We start from the raw sequence: 17003 nt of genomic DNA, 5'->3' as shown, positions 1-17003 counted from the left end.
TCGGATCGAGAACATGCACTTCACACACTTCTTCACAACTGTATGAAGATGTGAGTCTGGTCCCTGGTAAATTTCCAAATGGATGTGATTGACAGGTGGATTAGCCAATCAGAGACACGCATGGTCCATTACGTAAAAAAATATATTACAGGAGGCTGAAAAACATCAAGGATTTCTGCAATACCAGTGAGCAAAGCACTAAACTGTTAATCTGAGGTGAGAGAAATTTGAATTTATTTGTAAATCATAAGTGACCAATGAGCTCCTTCGTTTCACGTGTCATTGAAAACAACAAATCTGATTGGACGATCACGTTTGTCCGAGCTTGAGACACAACGACAAGACTGATATCAATCTGTATAAAAAAATACACAGACATATCAAACGTTTTACATGTCTCTTGCCTTGATATTTGCCCAAGAATGTCATTTAGTAAGAAGCTTCTAGACTTGTACACACATGAAATCAGCACCATTTTTTACATATTAATGCACTTAATTATGGCAGGATGTGACATGTTACTCACAAAGCTTATATTGGCACAGTTTGAGTGAGGATCTTTATCAGGAGTACCTAGCTGAGCGATTATTCTGTGGTGTATATATGAGGCTTCACAGGGAGTAACCATCCAACTTCACATCTGTGCAATAGAACGTGATGAAGTGATCTCTACTTTTGAAAATCATGTGAAGTATTGGAAGCTCTCATTTCAAATTCTTCAAAATATGATTCAAATGTGATGTTTCATGCACAATCTTGAAGCTAATTTGCAGGTGGTGGACAGAGTTTTGAGATTTTTACTGTGATGTGAAGGCGCCCTCTAGTGGTGCATGTGGAGCAGTGTTATTCAAAGGCCAAAGGTTTGATCAAATATGAAGTAGATTTAGAAAAGAACTTTTGTAGAGTTTGAGCATAGCATTTTCAACTTAACATGAACATAACATTTAATTTGATCTTTTTTTTTTTAACTTGTTTTCAGAAAGAAATATGCCAAACCAATAATAGTGCCTAATAGAACTGATTTCTAAAATGAAAAAAAATAAAATAAAATAATAATAATAATAATAATAATAATAATAATAATAATAATAATAATAATAATAATAAATGATAGCAACAACTTAAAAAAGCTGAATATAGAAAATGACATCGCAAACAAAATAAATAAACTATTGCTAAAGGATATTTGACCAAAGATTGCAAACCTATAAGCTGCAGAACTTCAGATAGTCTTTAATAGACGATCCAAAAAGTATGACCTGGCAAAATCAGTATCTTAGCTGCATAAACGCCTGACATTTTTTTTTATAGGAAGGGCTGTGAAAACCTAACCCTAAGTACAATATGCATAATCTCTTGTATAAATGTTGATTATTGTTCAGATATGTAATTTAATGTGTTTCTAAGCTGGCCAGATTAGTTACTCAGTAACATTAGTTTTTATATTTTTCTTCTACTTCAACTGAGATTACACACTTATTTGATGTATTAAAGGAAAAATAAGGATGGATATGTAAAATAGAGGTAGTTGTGTGAAAAAAGGCAAAAGTACATTCTGATACTTTTTTTTAACATGACTTTTATGGCTAAAAAAAGAAAAAAAAAGAGTGTAGGTGAGCTCTAATGGCCTATGTGCTCAGTCCTTGAAGGGTTAAATTGAACCTTGATTTTTCAGATTTTTAAAAAATATTATTATTATTATTATTATTATTATTATTATTATTATTATTATTGTTATTATTATTATTATTATTTTATCATCATTGTTTTTTTGTTTGTTTTTTTTTTCACTTTATCACATTTATCCATTTGCTATTATAGTTTTAATTCCTCCACGCAATACTCCTTACAAAAAGTAACAGAATTTCTTTATACAACATATTTATATCCAATTCATAGACAAAATATAGAAAAGAAACACAAGACAGATCAACACAATTTACAGTTCCAGGTGACGCTATGCTCTTTACAACCACCAGATGGCGCCAGTACATTTCATTTCGCTCTTGATGTTCTCTGTTCAGCCTGTGCCTTATCTTTTTCACGTTTCTGTTCTTTTTAAAACTCACTTTAAGACAACAGCAGACATCTTTTTCAGTCGTGTTTAGTCTCGATCTGTAAACCCCTTGTAATCTTCTGTAACAACATGAAAAACACAGATAGTAATTTTCAAAACTCCATAGAATTTAACAGAAATGTATGTGATTTGGTACAGTTGTATACAGTTGTTCTGCAAAAAAACAGTCCTTGCATTGCTTAGAAAACCAAAGCAGTGTGCACATACCTCAGAAAAGTCAAATATTTATTCTGAGTGGAGCTGAGGCGGTGTGACACACAATTCATCTTTGTAAATGAGAGTGTGGTCCAACACAGTGATGAATGTTTAATGAAGCGGCTGCAGCACAAACCGGTCTGACTGGACACGAGTTATGCTCATGGTCAAAATACGACGTCTGGAATATAAAAGCAGCTCAAGCACTGATTAAAAACACAAAAAACTAATGAACACTATGGAACTTCTGTAGGGGGAAAAGATGTCAAGAGGTTATTGGTAGCGACTGTTTGCCATGAAGGTTCCATAGTGTGGCTTTCGACTTGTCTTATCTTATCTTACCAGTATTTCTTCAAAACATACATTACTACTATTACTACTTCTGCTACTGCGGCTGCTACTACTGCTACTGTTGTTACAACTACTACTACTGCTGCTACTACTACTACTACTACTACTGTTACTGCTGTTGCTACTGCTACTACTATTGCAACTACTACTACTACTACTGCTGCTGCTACTACTGCTACTACTACTACTACTACTACTACTACTACTACTACTACTACTACTACTACTACTACTACTACTACTACTACTACTACTACTACTACTACAGTGTGTGCGTACATTGGTGTATGATTGTGTGTGTGTGTGTGTGTGTGTGTGTGTGTGTGTGTGTGTGTGTGTGTGTGTGTGTGTGAGTGAGTGATGCCTTGATGGAAAAGATGGAAAAGCACTTTTTTAAAAATGTGACAATTTACCAACTGTGGAACATTCCAAGCAAACTAATAAAATCTCCATGGAGACGCAACAGTGAAAGTTACATAGTGCTTGTCTGGCAAATCTACAATGATCTTTCTCTGTGTTTTTTTATACAGACTGATATGAGTCCAGTCCCCATGTCCTCCATTGTGTCTCAAACCTGGTCAAACGTGATCGTCCAATCAGATTTATTTTTTTTCAGTGACACATGTGAAACAAAGGAGCTCATTGGTCACTTATAATTTACAAATAAAATCAGTTCCCTGTGATATTTTTTTCCTTTATTATTTCCAATACAGATGGACCGTGCTCGTCCCTGATTGGCTAATCCACCTGTCAATCACGCTCCTTCTGAAAACTGACTCAAGACTCAGACAAGTGTGTATTATGAGTCCGAGGCAAACACAGTGCACCTTTGGAACAGGATTATGATTTCAGGCCTATTTGTAATCTGTATTATTATTCTGGAAACAAGATTTTGAAGGTTAAGTAAAGTCGGATGTGATGTGCGTAATCAATCTCAGACTAAACAATGACCAGTCCAGTGTCTGATCAAGCAAAGATGTGGAGTAAATGAAACCTTGGCCCCAGCGAAAGAAACAAAACATGACCGATTCTTGTATCTGGACTGGCTGAAAGGTCGGGGTCAGTAAAAACAAAGGAATAAATCAAGTTTGTGAAATGTTTTAAATGAAACTGTGATATTTTACCCTCAGTCAACCTCAAACGTAATCATATACAGTTGTCCCTCACTATATTGCGGTTCACCTTTCACGGCCTCGCTGTTTTGTGGATTTTTTTGTACAATTTTGCTTGTTTTTTTGTTTTTTTTCCACAGTGTATAAACGTGCGTTGTGTTCTGCGTCCTGATTGGCCACTGTATATACATCTTTACAAAGGAGTGGATGGAAGTAAACGGTAAACGGTCACATTTTTATATAGCACTTTTCCATCTTCAACTCAAAGCACACACTGGGAGCGAGGTGGGTCAAGTGTCTTGCCCAAGGACACAAAATTTCCTCAATAAATTCATCTGTGGGAGCTAAAATCGCATCGCCAACCTGTGCATCAGTGGCTTTGCCCGCTCAACCAATGATGTTTTTTTTGTGTGTGTCAAGAGCGGGATTTGAACCGCCAACCTTCAGATAAGTGACACAAACTGAGCTACTGCCGCTGTTGTATAAACATATTTATCCCTGCCCCTTTCCCCCAGTTTTAAATCACATATTTGATGCATTATGTTTATCATTATCATTTGATCAAGATATGCACAATTCACTTTTTTTTCCACTATTTATGTATTAAACCTTATCCATACATTTACTTAACACCTCCATCTATTTCATATCACTCAAAGACTTTTTTTAAACATTTTTTTGTTCTTTTTCAGTTCCATTCGGTTGTTTTTATATAGCACATATACATACAACTTAAGCTGCCCAGAGTGCTTCACATAAAAAGTCAGAAAACAAATACAATACATAGGGAAAGAACAATAAAACACAGAGAAATCCTGTCTAGCTAGTATTAAATGCCAGGGCGGAGAGTTGGTCTTTCCTGATATGAGACAGATTTTGATGTCCATGTGACTTGTGTCTTCATGAATGCTGCTGTTTCCCAGTTCCTGAGTTTTCATAGTTTTAAGTTTCAGCTGCAGAGACAAGGCCTTTATTTTATTTTCATTTCCTTTCTTATTTTCTTTTATGCAAAACCTGCTGCATGTACTACTGCTACTGCATCTGTGGAGTTCCTGTATGTGACCAGTGTGTCAAACAACAGCGTCATGAGTTTATATTGACATTTTAAAGGACCTGTTCTGCAGAGCCAACTTTTCAGAGCTTTTAATTATAGTTGTTTCCTTCTCACCATTTACTCACATGACGTTTAGCAGGAAGCAGACGCTTAGCAACACTGTCAATCAAACCTGTTTCTAACGCTAGTGAGAGCGATGTTGGGAAATAAGGCGCCTGGTCATATCTTGATTTACAGACACAATAGTGAAATAAGAACACCAGGATCATGTACAGTGGATTAATACGAACATTTTAAGACCAAAATGATGTGCCTGAATGTGTAAAGTGAGTGGGAGTCACATAAACCAATTGACATTATCTCACAAGTCGGTGACAGCTGTCAATCAGACCCATGCCCCGCCCCCTTGGCCTCTACGCACTTTGGCAACACCTCTGTTTCTCAAAATATCCTCAATGAATTCACAAATCTGTATCAACTACAATGGAATCTTGGGTGTCACCAGTCAACAGGGACTCTCCACAACTCTTCACCCCGTGTGACCCGACGTGTCCGGCTGTTGTTATTCAAAAGCAGTCAGACTTTTCCTGTCACGTTTCCTCCCGCGTTCCCGCTGTCAGTCCAGGTTTTCCGGGCCACCTCCCTGCTCTTCCGGGCCCTGGGATCTAACCTCTGCCTTGGACTTCCTCTCTGAGCAAAAGGGCTTCACTGTTATATTTACTCAGAATGGATAAATGGAATACCATACTGTGGAACATTGCCAACAAAGCTAGTGTGTGTGTGTGTGTGTGTGTGTGTGTGTGTGTGTGGGGGTGTGTGCGTGTGTGTGTGTGTGTCTTGCCTTCCTTCAAACATGATTGTTCAGTTTTGCGGTGTTAATTCAAAAATACTGTATTTTACGGATTATAAGTCACACTTTTTTCATAGTTTGTCAGGGGGTGCGACTTATACTCTGATGCGATTTATATGTGAAATTATTAAAATATATAATTTCACATCGACGACCGTGTGAGGACACTCTAGGCTCGTGTAGCAGTAACAGCCACATGGAAGTGGTGCTTCATTTACTTCAGGAGCAGACGGAGTTGTTCAGAAGTGACACTGAGGATGAAGAATTCAATGGATTTAGTGATTTGGAGTGAGATCGAGAATAAACTTGTTTTTTATGCTTTAGTTCTCGGATTAACTGTTAATATCTTACGTTAACACACCAGACACATTCATTTTCCTGTTTATGCTTCATGTAGCTGAATAAATATAAATGTGTTACGTTAGTGTGCTGTACTGATATTCAGCTCTATTTTACTGTTATTATTATAACTTGCCTTTTAAGATAAAATGTCTGTTCTTGATCCTGAATTTTGTAAAATAAATTACAGTCCAGTGCGACTTATGTTTTTTTCTTCATTATGCTGCTTTTTTTCGCTGGTGTAACTTATACTCCGGAAAATACAGTGCCAGATTTTATCTATCGTTTAATGTTTTGTCTTTAATAAACTTTTCACCGTCGTTTCAGAACAATGTTATACTTGTTTCCTTCTCATTGACCCTGTTGAGGTTATATTTGGAGTGATTTGTGCATGTTCGAGCGATCTTTAATTGCTTATTTTCAAGATGAAATTTTGCCGATCGACCTCCGTTTTCATCACCACCGGCACAGGCCCACCGTGACACACAGCTCCTTGTTTTGTTGACGTTTACAGTGACGTCAGCTCCCATTGGACACTGCAGTTTTCTAAAACAGAAGTCAGCGAACTTGTTTCTTTTATTAAGCCTTTCCACGGTTGTCATAGATTAGAACTAAATACCAGACGCAAGCACAATAGATCTGCTTTAACTTAAAATTGTGAATCAAAAGTTATCCCCAGACACTTACTAGACTAAAAGTTTCTCTCTTTTTTTTTTATTACCACTAATTTGTACTCCGACCATTTTGAAGTAACAGTTCTTGTACTTTCTGGCTACTACCATCATTGCTGCGTGATATTTATACAAAACAAAGGCGTTTCCTTGTGTTCAGGCCTGGTTTGCATGTCAAGTGTATGGGATGAGCTCACACAGATTCTGCAATGAGGAACAAAGGAAATAGACAAACAAGGCTTCACTACAGCTCCGCCCTTCCCTTTACTGTTTACGTTGTACCAGATGTGTTCACATGTGGTCGGGCCTTCCCTGTACAGCTCCTCAAGGTTGGACTTTGGAGTTCCTTTAGGGAGTGGAAGTCAAATGACATGAGAGAAAATGTACTACAAACTTTATTTTTTATGAGTTTTAGTTCAGGTACTTTAGTGTTTTTTTATAATTAGAAAGGCTTAGTGTTGTTCTGTCCTTGGGCAAGACACTCCACCTGCGCCACGGCTTATGTCAAGAATGGGATTTGAACCGCCAACCTTCAGATCAGGAAGCGTTTGAGTATTTAACAGAAAACAACAAGATGCAATACCATAGTAAACTCATGGTAACTTTTATTAGGAACACACAGCATCGAAAACCAATGTTAATGTGACAGTGGCTGAGTTGGTACCACTCATTTAAAGGTTGGCGGTTCGAATCCCGCTGTCAACATTAACCTCACTGGTAAGGCGGTAAGATCCAGTGGCCCACGGGTCGATGGTGCGATTCCAGCTTCCACAGATGAACACTGTCGTCGTGTCTGTTTAGATCAGGGGTGTCAAACACATTTTCACCGAGGGCCACATCAGTAAAATGGCAGCTCTCAAAGGGCCAAATGTAAAATAAATCAAACTAATTTAAAACTTGTTAATTAACTGTTTCTGTATTTATTACTTATTCAAGTTTTAAATATTGCATATGCATTTGTCTAGATGTAAAAATATGGTTGTGTAACTGTGTATCTCCTGATAAATTGAGATTTTAAGACTTTAAATTTGCCGTGTCGAGGGCCACATAAAATGATGTGGAGGGCCACATTTGGCTCGCGGGCCTTGAGTTTGACACATGTGGTTTAGAGGGACAAGAGTATTACAATGGCTCTTATAAGTTGAATCTATTTTTATAATTTTTATGTCATTTGAATTTATTTTGACCTCAAGTTTTGCAGTATTTTTACAAGTTTTATCCTTAAAATATAAATGTTTATTGAGAGATCTACTTTTGTGTTAAAGGTTTATCGGGATAATCGTTAATAACAGGTGATTTCATGATTATAATTTTATACATTTTTTATTCTTCAGGAAGATCTTACACACGGTTTGGTACAACAATATGTGTGTTTGCGTATTGCGTAATGCACATTGACACTTTTTATGTGGTATCATGTGTCCGCTGCACCTACAGATGAAAGGACGTTGTGTTATGTGTAAACCGCAGAAGTCTTAATTTGGTTATACCGAGAAAAGAGGATGCAAATTTGATTCTCGGAATGACTAAGCAGGGAGGAGTCTGTGGTTACATTTCTGTATATAAAGAGTTGTATTTTACATGTTCTTTGTCCTTTATCGTGTAAGGATCACTCAAACTATTGCTTCTCTGTGTCTAGTCATGCACTGACCTGTGAGTTTTGTACATTGACGTCCGTAGCACCGGCAATACTCTGAAAACTACCTTTCCTAGTGCCTCTCGTACCCGTTTACCTCCATTGCGACAAACCTCTCAGCGCCTTGTGCGTAGTGTAGACCCCTCGTGTCCACCTTAAGAGGTTATTAAAGTCAAAACTGGTAAATGAAGTGGTCTAGGTTGTGTAGTTGGGACAAAGAGGTTCAATAGCTACTTTTATTTTGGTTCAACTTTAACGTGTCTTTGATTTAAAGCCGTATTAAATATCCTATGTAAACTTTAACATTCGTGGCCTTCCTCTGCCTCCTGGACCACTTCCATTTTCTGTTTTTAGAGGGATTTCCTGTCAAGAAGAAGTTAGATTTAATGAAGTAATTTTCTTAGAAGCTTGGGAGTGGACTAAAGTTGCACTGTGGAGCTTTCACAGTGGATTGTTCTGTTCAGTAATGTGTTGATAAAGTTCTAAACCTCTACATCACTTATACATAGTGCATAAGTGGTATTAAGAGGGAGTATTGAAGAACAGGGGTCAGGGTTTTTGGAGACTACCCCGAAGTTTAATCATCGTTTTACTGCTCTTTAGGTGCTCGGGGAAAGGCGTACAGCTGGATAAAAGAACCAAGAGAGGCTAACTACAAAACAGACCCAAAAAACATCTTGTCTTATTATATTCGGACGAAGTAAAAGGGCAAAGCGTGACACTATAACAAAGATAAAACCGGACATATAGGAACAGCGCTCGTGTCCATGGAGATGTTATTGCTTTGCCTTCATGGAGAGAAGCAGGAGACACCAACAGGCCAAGTGACAGACAGATCTGTACTTACGCATGTTTTTTCAAGGTATGTTTCACTAGCTGCAAAGTTTTATGCCGTACTGTGAAGCTTTACAGGTTAAACAATGACATCTCCATGGAGACAAGCAGTTGGTAAGCCCCAAACCACCAAAGTTGCTTCAAAGGTCCTATATTACACAAAAAAATTGACTCTTGTGAGCTTTAAGTCATGTTATAATGTCGTTACCTCCTCAAAAACATACTCAGATTTCTGTTTTGTTTCATTCACACATGTTTGAGTAACTGTTTATTAAATGTTCTGTCCCACCTTGTGATGTCATGAAGTGGTAATTTTCAAGTTAACAGCTCCTTTTACCTTTAGTTCAGTAGAGATTGGCAATTACAGGGCTGAAATCATCCAAATGATTCTAGTGTGTGGAGTTTAAAAACACTGTGGAGCACTTCCTGTATTACCCCATGATGACATCACAAGGTGGAACAGTGTGTTTTCAGTTTGAGAGAAGAACTCTGTCTAAATGTGCAGGGTTTGTGTGTTAAACATGTGTGAATGAAACAAAACACAACTCCAGGTCTGTTTGTGATGGAACCTTTAAGCTGATATGATAAAACTATCATAACTAAAAGCAAATACATGTGTTTTGACATTACTAGTTTGTATTTATATATGAAAAGCGCTGTACGTTGGATACCAGTTCCCATTATTTTCTAAGTTCTTGCGTCTTCGAGCAAGACACTTCACAGTCAGGCCTGGAGATTGTATTACTTCCCTCTCACAATAAAAGTTTATAGATATATCAGTTTTGTCATGCCATAAAAACATTATCAGCCCCCGCTTAACAATAAAAAACATTAGGTATATTGTAAGATTTCGTACACTTTAATACGCTACATTCCTCATAGCTTCACAATAAAAGTCTCAGGTGATGCACTGAAATGAGCCCGTAAAGAACATAAGCTTATTTTAACATTCTTTCTTCCCTTTCACAATAAAATACCTAAATAAGACCATTACTAGATGACTTGAAAGCACAACGCAACACAATAAAAATCCGCACTGCTGATTTAACATTAAAACTACTCCAAACAATGAATATTCTGAATGTAAATGTGCACTTTGTAACTCTGTGTGTACTTGTATCTGAAAATGTGCAGTAGTTGAGCGTTTGTGGACAAATTGATGTAGAAGTTTAGGAAAACCTCAAAAATGTCCCAGCCTCCTCAGCTGTGGTGTTTCCAGGAGGCTGTGAGTGTGGAGAGCTGCACGTGGTGGAGGTTTGGAGCGGGGACCACACAGCACTGGCCCACTTCTTCCATTTTAGGACAAGAGTTTATTTACAATGGCACCGCGAGGAACTACATCTGAAAACCAGAACTCTATTCCACTTGTGTTTTCTCTTAAATAAACTCAACACCCCTTTTTTACTCAAATAATACTAATGTTGTCAAAATACTCAAATTTGATACTAAAGGGGAAAAAAGTTGGTGAGTTATTTTAATACCACAGCACGAAACCAATTACGTATTACTAGTTCTATTGAAATAACACATTATATAAATAATTTAATCTTTCTTTTTTTTTTTTATATTTAATTAACAACATAGAATTTTCCATATTGAGGATCTGCTCAAATGATCTGTTATCTATTATTATTATTAGTTTTATGCATTTATTTATTTATTTTTTTAAGTAGTAATTAGTATCTTGGTAATGTTTTCATTTTATTATGTAATTGTATTTAGCTAACTCAAATACAATACTTTTTGGGACAGTTTTTGCAGTTTTTTGTAACTTTAATTTAAGTAAGAGCACTTTTACTTGTAATAATAATAGCAGTTCTTGGAGTAGTAGTAATAGTAGTAGTAGTAGTGGTAGTTAGTAGTTGTAGTAGTAGTAGTAGTAGTATAATAGTAGTACAATAGTAGTAGTAGTAGTAGTAGTAGCATAATAGTAGTACAATAGTAGTAGTAGTAGTAGTAGTAGTAGTAGTAGTAGTATAATAGTAGTATAATAGTAGTACAATAGTAGTAGTATAATTGTAGTATAATAGTAATAGTCATTAATCAATTGCTCACGTTACCTATGTTAATATTTATTGTAATCTTAGGTAGTAAGTTGTAAACATAGTAATAGTAGTAGTAGTAGTAGTATAATAGTAGTAGTTAGTAGTTAGTAGTAGTTAGTACTAGTTAGTAGTATAATAGTAGTAGTAGTTAGTAGTAGTAGTTAGTAGTAGTAGTAGTAGTAGTAGTAGTAGTAGTAGTAGTAGTAGTAGTAGTAGTAGTAGTAGTAGTAGTAGTAGTAGTAGTGGTCTTTTTACCCTGTTTGATCACTTAATAAGATTTATTTGAAGAGGTATTTACAAAAACAAGTTATCATACATCAATATTTTCAAAAGTCAAATGCTAATATCTGTAGAAAATGGGAGAAAAATACTTTTGGTCAATGTCTTTCAAAAATTACATATCAGTTTTTGTCCCTGAACTATTTATTTCTTCCACCAAAATGTATATTTGAAAACTGAAACTGTAATTTCGTTTGTGAAAATACTGTGGAGTACTGTTTTTTGCCCCACTTCAGAAATACATCTCAGTTATCTATAATAAAACATAAACAAAGACTTCATTCATAATTAACACACTATTTATTAAGAATGATTCAATAGCGACTGCGTAGTAACAGAGAGAGGGATTCATTCCTAATAATGTTATGAATTTTTTCTTTATTGCACTGACAAATTTAGAAGAAGCATGTGTCCTTACTGAGATCGAGCTTGCTTCTCCACAAACCTGAGGGTCCAATTCTGGGCTTTTAATACCCTGGGGCCCGGGACAACAGACCTCCAGAAAGTTTCACACTGTATCTTTAAAACAAATTCAAACTTTGTTATTATAAAGTGTTAACCTCTTTTCTTCCCATTTCAACCACATTTCACCTTGTATTTTGAGTGTAATTGACTTGTCTGACCCGAGCTGCAGACGTGACCTGTGATTATCCAATAGAACCAAAAATATGTGAGAAATATTTCACTAAATCCACCCGGTCTCTCCAGATGCCCTTCCACAGAGCGTAAATCTAAACACAGCGTGCTCCTGTCAGTCTGACCTGCCTGATACGTGTTGACTTGATGCCCTGACACTTGGTGAATGTAAATATCTAGATTTCATTTTGACTTGTGGGGCTATAAAAACACACTGTAGGATATGTTTAGATGGACGTATTTAGAAATGGATCATCCACCCGCTCATCCTGACATACTTTAAATTATTTGGCCTATACCAGACTCGCTTCAACAATATAAAGGCAGATTATGGCTGGAAAGTGTCTACTGCAAAAAGTAGGTGATGTAGGAACTGGTAAATATAAATTGTAAAAAAAAAAAAAAAAAAAAAAAATTAAATAAATAAATAAAAAATTTTAAAAAATTTTAAAAAAATTGAGAAAATTATTACATGCAAAAAAGTAATTTAAGTAACAGTGTTTTACAAAATTTAAATTGAAATAACTAAAAAATAACACACCATAGTACTCAATTCTATAGGCACTTTTTTACCCAGACTGTTTTAAAAATGTGAAAAACAGAACAAATTCATTCCTAACATCCTAATTATTCACCAATATGAGTTTATAAGTGACTAGCATGCTAACAGTACACCTCCATTCTATTCACATTGAAAGCCCCTTATAATTAGATGCAGACAACACAAGTTTTGTTCTGACCGTGAGCTGTTTTTTTTTTAGTACTATACCAATTTTACTGTATTTCATGAAAAGAAATCAGTTACGGCCCTTTTAAGGAAAAAAAAAAGAAGACAATTTTAATTTTCAAATTGTTCACATAAATGATGAGTTTTGTTCTGCTGCAGCAGGGTTCACACAGTCACATAGTTTCATCGTTGACATTTAAAAGTGGCGGAGGCGTGGCTGGTTCAGTGTGGCGACTGATGGGACGGTCGGTCAAGGGAACAAGGCTCTCTCTCCTCTTTATGATAAAAAAACCTCTCTTCCTCTCTCCCCTCTCTGTCTCTTGTCATATTCTTTCTCCTCCCCCTCTCTTGCCTCTCCTCTCTCTCTTTCTCTTTTTCTATTTTCTCTCTCACCCTCTCTCTGCTCTTCTCCTCTCTTGCTCTCTCCTCACTCTCTGCTCTTCCCTCTCTCTTTCCCAATTCTCCTTCTCTCTCATCTCTCTTCTATCCTTCTCTCTTTGTCCTCTCTTGCTCTCTCTCCTCTCATTTATCTCTTCTCCTATCCTCTCTCTCGCTCTTCTCCTCTCTGTCTCTTGTCATATTCTTTCTCCTCCCTCTCTTGCCTCTCCTCCCACTCTCTTTTCCTTTCCTCTTTTTCTCCCTCTTTCTGCTCTTCTCCTCTCTTGCTCTCTCTCCACTCTTCCTCCTTCCTCCTCCTTCTTCTCTAACCCTCTCTCTTCCCTTTCTCATCTCTCTCTTCTCAACCCCTCTCCTCTCTCTCTGCTCTTCCCCAATCTCCACCTTCCCCTATCCTCTCTCTCTTCCCCTTTTCTCCCTCTCCTCTCACTCATCTCTCATTTCTCTGATCCTCCCTTGTTCTCCTTTTGCTCTCCTTTCTCATTTGTCTCTTCTCCTATCCTCTCTCTCCACTCTCTCTGTTCTTCTCTGTCTCTTGTCATATTCTCTCTCCTTCCTCTCTCTCTGCTCTTCTCCTCTCCGTCTCGTCATATTCTCTCTCCTCCCTCTATCTTGCCTCTCTCTCTTTTCCTATCCTCTTTTCCCCCTCTCTCTTCTCTTCTCTTCTCTTCTCCTCTCTTGCTCTCGCTGCTCTCTTCTGTTATCCTCTCTCTTTTCCCTCTCTCATATCTCTCTTCTCACCCCACCGCTCTTCTCCCCTCTCTCCTCCCTTTCTCCCTCTCCTCTCTCATGTCTCTTCTCCTATCCTTTCTTTTTCTCCTCTCTTGCTCTCCTCTGTCATTTGTCTCTTCTCCTATCCTCTCTCTCTCTCCCCTGTCTCTCCCTCACACACATTTCTCTCTCTCTTCTCCTCTCTTGCTCTCTCAACTCTCTTCTCTGTTATCCTCTCTTTTCCCTCTCTCATATCTCTCTTCTCACCCCGCCTCTCTTCTCCCCTCTCTCTCTTCTCCCTTTCTCCCTCTCCTCTCTCATGTCTCTCTTCTCCTGTCCTTTTTTCTCCTCTCTTGCTCTCTTCTCCTATCCTCTTTCTCTCTCTCCCCCTGTCTCTCTTACACACATTTCTCTCTCTCTTTCCTCTCTCCTCTCCTCCTATACATTGCAGTTATAGTGGTGTGATGACACTAAATACTGTCTTAAGATAAGTACTTTTAGATAAATACTTGAGCACAAAACGGTAAACTAAACTGACGAAGCTTAATTATGACGCGGCCGTACTGAATAACACATTTCTAAAGACAGCAACAACAAAAACCTCATCAGTATAAAGCATTTTCATTGGACATTAGGGTCAAATGGAGATAATTATCCATGTGCTCAGTCTGTGATGAGACGATTAGCTCTGTCTTTTATCCTGTCTTCACAAAGGCTCGTATTTAGAGAGCTGCTCTGAGCTCTGATAAACGGCTCGGGTCTGAATGAGCCGTTTGAACTGCACAGATCAGTGTTTGTCTCTAGCAGCCTGCAGCTCCTGTGATATCCCAGACAATGTTCGGCAGTGTAAAAAGTGGCTCATTACAGCTTTAATGATAGAGCAGGGAGCACGGCACGCCTCCGAAACCTAAACACGGGGACATTTTAGACCACCTTTTATGTTCAAACTCAGCACAAAAACAGTTAGCGAAGAAGTGAAAAAATGTTGACGGGAAACTAACAGACGCCTTAAAAAGTTTAACACATGCATTCATACACCAGTGTACGCAGATACTAGGGCTGAGGTGGGTCAAGTGTCTTGCCCAAGGACACAACAACAGTATTCATCTGTGGGAGCTGGAATCGCACCGCCAACCTGTGGATCAGTGGCAGTGACCTTACAGTATAACATCTAGAAACCGGATATATATCACACTTTATTACACTGTCTACTGCACAAGTTCCTTGTTTGAGTCTAGTTTAATCCTGATTTGGTTTGGTCCTATAGTCCTGGTCGAGTCCAGGTTTAGTTCCTGGTTTAGTTCTAGTTTTAATGTGGTGTTTGTGCACGTGTGAAGTCCTTAACTGTATGAATGCCCCCAATGTACAATGTGTAGTAGGTTCACTAAACCATAATGCAGTTGCCACATTACTTGGAAGTGGGGTTCCACAGGGCTCAATAATAGGCCCAATTTGAAAAAAATTAGTACATTTTGCGACAAGAATTCTCCTGTTAGTATGGAATGGAATTTTTTTTTTTTTTTTTCTGCCTGAGATATGCTTTAGTTGTTGAGATAGTTGAGATTCTTGAGAAAAAAAGAAAAGAAAAAAAAAACACCCATCAAAGCACCCACTCTCACTGCACCTCCTCTTCTGATAATGTAGCCTCAGAGGACTGTCGTAAAAATCAAAACTGGTCTGAAATTTTGACTTTTTTCTTTTGTCCAAAGTTTGTAGGTTGATGGTATGTCATGAATCTGCAATTTTGTCATTGTGGGATTGGTATTGTCTGCTAACTACCGGCAGAGTGTGTGGTGACACTGGAGGTTTGAAATTATGGCTTTTATTTTTGAACAGAAATATTTAAACATTTGTAAATTGACTTCACCCAAGCTGAGCATCACTTGTAATACAAGTAGAACTAATAAACATTACAGCTTCCTCTCCATTGTTGGAAGTGTCTCGTGGAACACTTTCTAGTCTGAGGGCCTTCTAAGGACAAGATGATTAGGTTATAAAGTATATCAGGAGGAGTATCTTTAGGTAATTTACTTTTGTTAACTCTTCTGCCAGTTGTACAGTGTTACAATAATAACACAGAGGCACTACAGGAATGGCCCATAGTCACTATTTGTACACACTAATAGTACACACTAGTAGGCTCACTGTGTATTTTATTTTGTAGAGTTTTTATATATATATATATATATATATATATATATATATATATATATATATATATATATATATATATATATATATATATATATATATATATATATATATATATATATATATATATATATATATATATATATATATATATATATATATATATATATATATATTTATCAGGCCTCTTTTGAATCCTCATTTATCATGATATCTATATTTTTCATACTTTGTTACACAAAGAATGTCTCAAAGTCAGGTTTACTGAGATGCATAAGAATGTTTTTCGATATTTAGAGCAATAAAAACATTTAAAGTAAAAACAAAAAAACAAAAACAAAACATGCTTTAGGTCATTCTGTGTAATCCCTCAGTTGTCCAGGTAGGTTCCATAGCAAAAGAAAATTCAAGTCTGCCAATTGCCCATTTGACAGAATTGCATTTCCTTTTGGTATTTGGCTTTTTTTTTATTTTTTATTAAAAGTTACTTGGTGGAGCTTTAAGAAACTAAAAATGATCACATTACAGTATTAAGGTTGGTGGTTCAAATCCTTGATGCAAACATCATTGGCTGAGCGTTCAGATTCATTGACCCACAGGTTGGCAGTGTGATTCCAGCTTTCACAGATGAATGCTGTTGTTGTGTCCTGGGGCAAACCCACACAAACCAACCTTGCCCCCAGGTTTGTGCACACTGGTGTCTGAATGGATAAGTGGTTACTTCACATTAAGTGCTTTGAGTGCCTTGAAGGTGGAAAAGCTCTCTCGCTATATTTGAAAAAATGTGATATGAAGGCATACATTCTTCCTGTCTTTATTCTTTATTTGTTAGGGTACAGATAAAGTACAAATTCATTAATCTTACAAAAGAAAAGATTATTTGTATCAGATTTAGCTACTGCTCCTTTCTGTGTGCAGTCCCTGGGCAGTGAACACACA

This window comes from Periophthalmus magnuspinnatus, chromosome 19 (assembly GCF_009829125.3).
Source record: "Periophthalmus magnuspinnatus isolate fPerMag1 chromosome 19, fPerMag1.2.pri, whole genome shotgun sequence".
Lineage (NCBI taxonomy): Eukaryota > Metazoa > Chordata > Actinopteri > Gobiiformes > Gobiidae > Periophthalmus > Periophthalmus magnuspinnatus.
This window is presented reverse-complemented; position numbering follows the sequence as displayed.